Source organism: Bactrocera neohumeralis, chromosome 6 (assembly GCF_024586455.1).
Source record: "Bactrocera neohumeralis isolate Rockhampton chromosome 6, APGP_CSIRO_Bneo_wtdbg2-racon-allhic-juicebox.fasta_v2, whole genome shotgun sequence".
NCBI lineage: Eukaryota > Metazoa > Arthropoda > Insecta > Diptera > Tephritidae > Bactrocera > Bactrocera neohumeralis.
Window position 1 is genome coordinate 8,505,059 of NC_065923.1, and position 10,452 is coordinate 8,515,510.

At 37.6% G+C, this 10,452-nt stretch overlaps 1 long non-coding RNA gene across 1 annotated transcript in view; it reads right to left on the bottom strand.

Moving 5' to 3' along the window:
• Positions 1-9,920, bottom strand: part of LOC126763725 (uncharacterized) — a 32,953-nt gene extending 23,033 nt beyond the window's left edge. The window contains exon 1 of the long non-coding RNA XR_007667659.1: positions 7,455-9,920. This is a non-coding gene — a long non-coding RNA (uncharacterized LOC126763725). The remainder of the gene's footprint in view (positions 1-7,454) is intronic.
• Between the last annotated feature and the right edge of the window lie 532 nt (positions 9,921-10,452).

A 10,452-nucleotide genomic window follows, 5' to 3' on the forward strand; every position in this document is an offset into this window, starting at 1 on the left:
ACATACACACAACAGTATAGTGGAGCATTTATGCGTATTTGTATTTGAAGACCCCATAATCCAGCGAGCAATGATAGCAAACCGATCACAACAACGACCACAGCAACACGACGGCAATAAAATCGGCAACGGAAGTGAACTCTGCCACCAGTGCGGTACACTGCTGCAATAACAACAGCAATGGACGCCGTGTCAACAACAAGCGGCATGCCCGCGGGGAAGGCACACGCTGTTTACAGTTCGCGGAGAAATGAAGCGCGAAAGGAAGTGGCCTCCTCCGTCGTCACCACTCATGGAGGCAACATGAAAATACTCACACAACTGCTCAGACGATGGGAAGCAAACTGCAGCCAGCACCTCTGTGCGTCGCATGACATCCAAGTGCTTGCTCAGCTCTGCGACGCGGCGTTTCACTGTCGCTGCCAGTGGTGGCCATGCTTGGAGGAAATATGGTACACACAATTCATGGAGACGAGTGTTGTCACAAATGCTGGCATTTACATGGGTAGCTATGAAGTTTATATAAATAATATATCGGCGCTTTTCTACATACAACGTTTGTGTGTTGTGAGCATTTGGTTGCACACGCATGCTTGTAATTGGAATGCACTGCAAGTTACGTAATATATGCGCTTACGGTATGTACAGCTGTGACAGCCAGCAAAACACACACACACACACAAAGTAATATATGTAGTGTATATATGTGCGTGTGAGTGCGCTCTTGGTTTTCTGTACTTTTTTGTGACGAAATGAAGCGAAATGGAAGCGGAGCAGCAGATGCATTAAAGGCAAAGCAAGCAGTTTGGGAAGTGGAAACGCGAATGCGCTTCAAATAGAAATAGAAATAGAAACAGAAGCCGCAACGAAAAGTGAAGCAAAGTGAAAATGTAAGTAGTTGCAACATACGCATGCGCATACACTCATATCGGACAAAGCACACTCTTTCAAGTAAGTTTTTTGCTACATACTACTTCACAGGAAGGAAGTTGCCCAACAACAATAGCTAGCTCGATATGGGAACAAATTGTCCATAAAAAGTGTAGCAACAACAACAATCGCTTCTCCACCGTACAAGTAATTGAAATTACGAATACAATTCCGGCAAAGTAACAAAACGAGTACGATTTTTATAGTTAGTTTTCTTAATTTGTGCATGCTTGCAGAAGAAACATCGCTGCCGGACACGGGTTTCAACTGCCAACGCACACAACACCCGTATATATTGTGTATACATACTTACATACACATATGAGTGCATGTGAGTGCGTAATCGGAACATTAGCGGACTTCCACTTCCGCCGTAGCATGTTTTTTTGCGTGATTAACAGCAGACTTTAGACAGAACAGTTATAGTTGCGAGAAATTCGTATTTGCGACAAAACTCCTGAGATAAAACAATAACGGTATGTAAGACATTCGAGCAATGTAAATATATGTATGTATATCGCAACATATTAATGCTTTAAAGAGGATTCTGGGACGGAAATGCAAAACCTCATGTCATTCTCGTTTATATTCATCATAAGATGATAAAAGTTTTATGACCGGACATCTGTTATACCTTTTTTCGCTCATTTTCTTAGATCCTAAGATCTATTATTCTTATTTCGCTTATTTCCTTAGGTCCGAAGATCTATTATTCTTATTTCGCTTTTTTTTTCCTTAGCGTTGTAACGGTGGCTGAAGTTGTCGGGGTTTTCAATAAGAACGCTACAAAAGTACGTTCGGCAAATCACCGAAATTCTATATTCCTGTGAAAAAACATTCGAAGCCATTATCTATGAAACTCCATTTCTTTTGCAAAACCACCACGGACACGCTTGCAGAAGTGCAGATACTGAACTCAATTTTCGACGATTTTCAAGCATAAATCGGCCGATACTGCTGCAATTTCACGTTTGATAACCGTAGGAAGTTCATCAATCGTCGCTGGCTTGTTGGCATAGACCGTGGCTCCACAGGAAATAGTCGAACGGCGTCAAATCGCACGACCGAGGCGACCAATTAACTGGCCCATTTCGTGAGATAACATGTTCACCAAACTTGGTTCTCAATAAATCGATTGTGAAATTCGCAGAGTGGCTTGTGGCGCCGTCCTGTCCGAACCACATATTGTCCTAGTTCATATCATCCAATTCAGGCCAAAAATATTCGGTTATAACGTACCGGTCTTGATCATCACGGAAGAAGTTCGTCCCAATGACGCTGCCGCCCCATAAACCTCAACAAACCGTAATTTTTTCGTGATTCACTGACCAATAACACATATTTTGCTTATTGACGAAACCATTCAGCCAGAAATGAGCCTCATCACTGAAGATGATTTTTCGATGAAAATCCGGACCATTTTCAAGTTCTTGATCAGCCCAATTCACGAACTTACGACGATTCTGGTGATCAAGCGGCTTCAGTTCTTGCGTCAATTTGATATTGTAAGGTGGTAGGCCAAGATGTTTTCGCAAAATTCGCTACAACGACGTCTCACTGAGATGTCAAACGCTTGAGAACGACGTGTGAGAGACTGATTTGGGTTCTCCTCAATTGATGCGTCTCACTGGCACGGGAACATTTTGACGTACGCGCTTAAAGTTGAAGCCACTGAATCCAAATTTCAGTAATAAATTTTAATAATGCTGACTCGTTGTTGGATCGTATATCTTTCCATGATGAAATGGCGAACCTTACTGAAGAGCTATGTCACTACCGAAAAATACGTTATAAGGTCCAAATATAACCGATGTATCTTAGTTCCAAACTGAATTAGTGCCTCCACATTTATACCTGACATTAGTTCCTTTCCACAGCACTCAACCAATTAGATAAATCCGTCAAAAACGGCGAGACGTGCTTTTAAAGTTTGAAAGTACGCCAAGAAGACAGGCTGTGTTTGTTGGCACTTATTGACAATACTGAATTTGCTCCCATTCATACCATGAATAATACATTTTTAGCTTCACAAACCAATATTTATCCATAAATAAGTGGGAGCACAAGTGAATTGTTTAGCATTTTCACCTGTTTATAAATAAATCTCTACAAATCGGAACACCATACTTCCATTGTAACTTTTTCTGCACTACTCCTGGCGATAGATATACAGATATCTATACAAATAAATACATATATGTGTTTATTTGCTGCTTACATTTGCACTTATTTACATTGAAATTTTGTATTTGCCTCCCATCTTCATTTTCCGCCTCAGGGTCGATATTATAAAAGGTGAAATTTCACATAAAAAGTGAAAAAGTCTCAATGAAATGACGTCAAAACATTACAAGGCTGCCTCTTGATATGTGCGTCATCGAAGTGGAGGCATAAAATTTGTATAGCAAATTGAAGGGAAGTGAAATAAACAGTTTTATAAAAAAAAAATTAATACTAAAAAAGCAACAAACACAATACATAAGTGGTTAAAATACGAATTTTAATGCAATAATAAACAAAACAAAAGTTCGGTTAATCCTATTGCGTCAGTAGTACATATACAGTATATACTTATACGATAACTTATAACTGTAATTTGCAGCTTTAGCTTCATTCAACATTCAAATACAGAGTAAATCTTAACTCATTTTTAAGCATTAAAGGCAATGAAAATACTCAATGAATGTGCGGTATCATTGATATGGCAAAGTATTTGCGGAGAAAGTGAATTGAATTGCCATGCCATTGAGATTAAGCAGCGCTGAATATCCGCCTTTAAGCGAAATGCACTGGCGGAGGATGGTTATTAGAAATTATTTATGGGTGATTTCCATTCAGCTTTTGCTTCGCTTTGTTTCGGACTTTCGCATTGACGGTTAAGTATGATATTTGCTTTTATGTGAGGCAACTCTGAACATTTACACTTTGCCAAGCAGCAGTCGGAAAGCAAAGCGTTCATTCTGACATATCCAATATTTACTTCACTTCCTTGTTGAAGTATAAACTGTCAAGCAAAACGTGGAAATTCGCAACTTTAAGGGGCTATACCAGTGTGACACTTTCTTTTTTTTTGCTTTTTAGATAGCATATATTTCTAAAAATATCCTGTGAAATCGGCAAGGTGGGATGCCAGCGTTCTAAAAAGCGACCGCTCGCAGGTACAAACATACATATACATATAGTGAGTTAGTGTAAGTGAAACTTAAAACGCGTTTTTCTCCAAACGACATTTTTCAAAATTGCTGACATCATCACTCAACAAAAAATTAACCGATCGACTTCAAATTAAAACTGAGTATTGTTGAATACATTTACTATACAATGACCTACGATCTTTTTGATTGGTAATCAATTTGGCATTAAAAAAATGACCATTTTTTACCTAAAAACACGAAATTTTTTTCAAAATTACGCCATTTTGTTAATTTTTGTTATTTTTCAATGTTATTTTTCAAAGATCATAGGTCCTTCTATAGAAAATATGTTTAAGTTCAATAAACTGTTTTGGTTTCTGCTACTCTTTCGGCCGAAATCATGTCAGTAGTTGGGGCATTTTTTTTTGGCACCTCCACAGTCAGCACATTACTCCGTTATTTTTCAATATTTTTGTAAAAAAAAATCTTAAAATAAAGCTGAAAATATAACTTATTAAGTCCAAAGAAGTTCGAAACATTCAACAGAGTACTTTCTTCTAAAAAAATTCCCGAAAATCGCCTAATTTTTCATGCTTTACACTGGTATAGCCCCTTAAGCACCCAAACACGGCAATACACCTAAAAGTATGCAATAGTCTTACAGTTATTTTGGCTCCATAAAAAATACTGAAAAAAAATTTCCAAATGATGTGTCCACCTAAAAGTATGCAATAGTTATTACAGTTATTTTTCCTCCTTTATATTAAAAAAAATATTCAAAAGAATCTTCCAAATGATGTTCCCAGCATTCAGCGTTGTTCAAAAGGCGATGCAATAGTCTTAAGAAAGATAGCCCTTCTTCAGTTATGTATTAACTCATATGTAACTGTAAATCAATTAGTAGAAGGTGTACAGTAGATATGCATACTTATTATATAGAGTTTTAATTTTTTAAGTGTTTTCATATAGAAAAAACTTATTGCGCATTTAAATTTGCGACAATGGGCAAATATATTATATGCACATATAAATATATGCAAACATATGGACGTAAAAACGAGTCAGCCATCATCGAGAGTAGTCGCTCGAGGCATTTGAACGTTTGCTCCACATTTCGCTCTAAAGCTCTGCCATAAACACGCATATTTACATACAAACATAGACAAAGTAAGGCTAATATGCATACACATATGTATATACAAAGACACATACATATCTAATATATATATACAATCTGATTATATACAACATGGTTAGCACTTAGTATTATTGAAATTGCCAAAATTGTTGAAATTGTTCAATCTGGTTTCTCAACGTCTTTCTATACATATATCCATGTGTGTATGTGTATATGTTTGTATATATGTATGTATGTAGGCATGTACGCCCATCCTGTTGAGTTAGCGATTTTGTGCTATGAACAAATTGAGATATCGAGCTACATTGAACGTACACCTATTTTCATACATGTTTTTATGCAAATTTCTGAATGTACATATGTACATATGTATTTAGGAATCATGATTTAATGCCCAAGTGCAAATTTCGTTATTGTCTGCAAATTACTTGGCAGTGGATCCAAAGCGCTTGGAATAACATAAAGTGCTTAAATAGTCCAAGGTTTCAAAATATTATTTTCATAATGCGCCTAAAAGTATGCTTCAAGAATACTTCAATCGACAATCGTTGATCATTTGCTTCTACTTTAATGAGTTTACAAGTTACGCATTCTATATACATTTTTAACTAAGTAAAGTCCAACGAGACAACTTAAAAAAATTGTTGAGATTTCAACATTTCGAAACCGATTAGCATCGTTTTCTTCATAAATGTTTACGCTAAACATTCCATTGGACTCCCATGTGCATCGAACGATATCAAAGAGTGAGAAATTGAATTGAACTGAGGATCCTCTATTTTTATAAAGATGACAGGTGAAGTATTATTTTAGTAGATCTGGCAACATCGCTCAAACCACACACCAACACAGTTATTATCTCGTTCGCACTCATTCGCCCATTGTCAACGGAACACTCTCCCAGTATTACCTCCACAACATAAGTACATATGTACTCTCAAGTGTGCAACACACTGGCATTTGAGTTCATACATGTCTATAATTGTATGTGTGTCATATACACTGCGTAATCATATTTAACGCATATCGTTTTTCTTAAGTAGCGAGACATTTAATTAATTCATTCATCTGCACGCAAACAAAGCAATGTTTGATTTACACAGATATCGCCAGATGTGTGTAGCTGTGTGTGAGCTTGTAATTTTCATGTTGCTCTTATATTTCCATGCTCGAAGGCATGATTATGCACTGAATGGTATGTTTGTATGTGCAAATTATATATCAAATAAAAGGTTTGATTACCTCACTGCTGTTACATGTCCGCCTCTGCATGCCTTTGGACAACTGAAAAATCTAATGATAACTTCGAAACTTCGCACAATATAAAGTAGCCGTAGAATCATATTTTAATTCGAAAAAGTAATATATTGTAAACAGTCTATCGTCCATGCATTGGTCACATGCCTCTCAATGAGCTTATCACAGTGCTCTTTGTATTTTGCAGCACTTGACTTGAGCTTGGAGAAAGCTCATTTTATTTGTATACATGTATGTATGTATGTCTGCCATAAAGGCAAGTCATTTCTCTTTTTGGATACAGTTTTGCTCGCAACATAGCAGCTGAGAGCAGACATTTCTAATTTTTATGCACCTTGGGGAATCCCCCTTAACGTAACAGCTGATTGGATTACAACACGTTTAAGCATACATATGTTTACATATATCTATGTACTATGTGTTAAGTTAAAAAAACGGCTAAAATCATCTGTTCAAAGCTGAAAGAGCGGTATTTGCATTAATGATAATAACTGTATGCGGTGCTATGCAGCCAGGAATGCATGCGGTATAATAATAATACATAATATTCGTCTATGGTATATTTACGCATTTTATGTAAACATGTCTTATTTCATATAAAGTCCTGCTCTTCACACTTTTAGCTCTTTTCAAATTATGTAATAAGCTCACGCATTTTTATCAGATAAGACAATGGAATGATTTTGTCACCAACGCCAATATCACTAAATCGTTTACACCTTCTCCGTCCTCCACCAACCTAACGTAAACAACGCCTCAGTCAACGTACCCCTCCTACCACAACCAATCTCGAGTGGTTCGCAACGCTCGCCAATTGGACCAATATATGTACTTGCAAACATACACTATTATGCATACATATTCGCATACATAGATACCTACATACATATATGCATGAACGTAATTAAGTTTATATATGTAAACATAGTTAAGGATGGCGTATACTTTAGAAACACACATTTAGAAACATACTACACTTATTGCCGAGAACTCACCTCACGCCCGTGCCAGTCTCAGGCTCCGTTTCATGCCATTCCATTCGGCTGCAAACAAAGACAGTCTCAGTCGTTCTTCATTATTAATAATATTATTATTATTTTTTTGTTTTTTTTTTGGAAGACGAGACGTTGCTAGTAAGTTACTGACTGTTGCTGCTCGTCGATTTCTGATTGTAGAGTACTTCGTTCGGTGTTCACTGTTCCGCTGCTCACTTACTTAGAATCGCTTACGTTTTCATACAAGCACGATTTTGGGCATGCATGTGTGCAGGTTCGTGTGTTTATATCTATTCTTTTTAAATAGGTGCATATATTTGCGGTGAAGTCGGATGGCGTCGATATAACTCAACACTTTCCATAAAAATATATACACGCCGTAAAAAGTGGAAAATAGTTCAATGTTCTCGACGCTCGTGCCATTGAAAATTGGTGCAAAGTCTGTTTTAGTTTCATTTGCTCGTAGTACTCATTGTGACGGAAGTGTTTTCGCTGAAGTGGTTGCTGTCGTTGTTATTGTCGTTGTCTGGGCTTTTCAATTTCCATTTCATTTGCAAAGCGGCGATGGCGTTCCTGCTTCCGCTCTCCCCTTTTCTATATTATTTGTTCGACTACATTTGTGTTACTTTTGATTGCTTAATTTCCTCTGATTGTTTATTATTGTTGTTGTTGTTTGGCATTTGAGCTTCTTTATACTCTCTATTATCATGTTTACAAATTATTTAAATTTGTACGCATTGTCGTCACAGCCCCAGCAGGAAATTTTTGCGTATTTTTTTTACTAACGAATTCCAAGCAGATATTTACAAGTATGTAAATATATATAAAATTTGTCATATCACCATGTTACTAGTATACGTTAGACAACCTCTAAATCAGGAATGCACATTTCAGTTGTCCACTTCTAGACCGAATCACTGATGTTTGCATTGCAGTTAGTTGCGTGGCACTGTCGCACTTAAAAACGACTGTCATTGATCCACTTTAAGATTGTCATTGCTTTCGGTGTTATACCAACAATGTATGTTTGTAAATATGTACATGTATTCTCGTGGCTAAATTCATCCAAATATAATCCACTGCTCCGTTTCGTCTTTTTAATACATACATACATATGTATATATGTGTGTGCGTGTGTCGGGCCTCTTAAATTGGTTAGAAAAATCATTTGTTTCAAAGTTCACATTTTCACTTTATTGTCTTAGCCTCATTTATTGTTGTTACGAATATTATTGTCGTCATTGTTGTTCTTCTTATTGTTACTCTGCTTGTTGTTATTGCTTTCGCCCTGAATTAGTTGTTCAAGTGGCGCAAGTGGCGCTATAAAGTCGTCAACCATACCGACGAAGGTTGGCCTTCTCGACAACTACAAATACAACAACACTAACAATAATAATAATAATAACAATTAAAGAAGAACTTAAGTTTCGGCGACATTACTCGTTGTCGTTAAATTCCGAATCCGCCTCGGTTTTCGGTAGCGTACATTCGTACAACGACCAACAATTCGGCAGAACGAACAGTTTTCGTGTGCCCACATAACCAAACGGCGAAACAAAGATACGACAACTGCGGCGCTGACACTTCTTGCGCCAGTAGCATAAAACACCAAAAGCTCCACCGAAAGGCATTTGAGCTGAAGTCAGGCTTTTTTTTTGCTATGAGCTGCACTCTATTACTGTCAACACCATCGCCATGAACGGCATGATCGGCGAATTCCTCCCCAACGACACTAGCTGAGCACTCGCCAAGCTCCACGGCCGCGTCGTAGCTAGTTGGTCAACTGCGTAGTTCGCAAACATTTTTAGTTATTAATTATATGCGTTTATTTCCAGTTTTATTTCGCACTTTTATATTTTAGATGTTATTTCTCATTACAAGCACTTTTTCGACTTTTTCCATCGTATCATTGAATTCATTTGTGTAAATCGGAAAATCGCACAATTTTCGAACTTCGAACAAATGTCTATATATTAATTTATGTATTTATCTATTTATACTCGCATACTTGAAAATAAACAGTAAATAATGTCGAACATTTTCCGAATATTAGCTTCCATTATCGGTTACTTTTTTATTGATTCTGTTGTAATTCCACTCATTTTGCGCTAATTATTGATAGTAATGCGCAGTCGTTTCAGTACCTTGTTCACTTCAAATGCACAAACACGACACAGCACCACAGCACCACAGCACAGCACGTCAAGCTGGCAACCGACCATCCAACAACTGAACGGCAGAATTCATCAGCACACCACCTAGAAACGGCCAAAGGCCAACGAACGACGAAAAACTATGAGCAGCCGTCGCTTACACCAACCATTGAGCGCTCAATCAACACGTCACACACAGTACGGTACACCAGCGACCAGCGACCATTGCATATTCCAGCTGCTGTTGGCCGCCTAGCTGACTTCTGCTGCCTCTTGGCTTTGCGTCTTGTCGACACTTCTACGATCTGCTGTTACTCACAGTCCCTAACCATCTGATTGTAAGTGTTCGTGTCTCGTAGCGCGCAAGGTCAGAAAATCTTACATAGTATGTAGACAGAGCGCACATACACACACAAAGTGCAATATCTAATACCAAAATGAACAGAAATATTCTTTCGTTTAAACATTGCCCATTCATATATGTATATATATGTATGTATATACACACGCGCACCTATAAACACAAATACCAACACCATATGCGTGCGTATGAGTGCGCCGTTTTCCGTTCCCACAGTTCGGCAACAGCAAAACATTCTTTACAATTTTCTCTTCTCCACCACACTGCACTAGTATTACGTGTACATACACTCACCCTCTAACCAAAACATCACCAACAAAGTGCTCAATGAATGGCACATTTTTACACTCACAATTGCTTTCGACTTGCGCTTGCCTCTTTTGTGAACGAGTAGGCATAGCACAATCATCTCTCATCTCATCTCTCCCGTAGCAAACTTACTATATGGTAGATTTGAGCCTCAATGACTTACGAGTCTTTATGT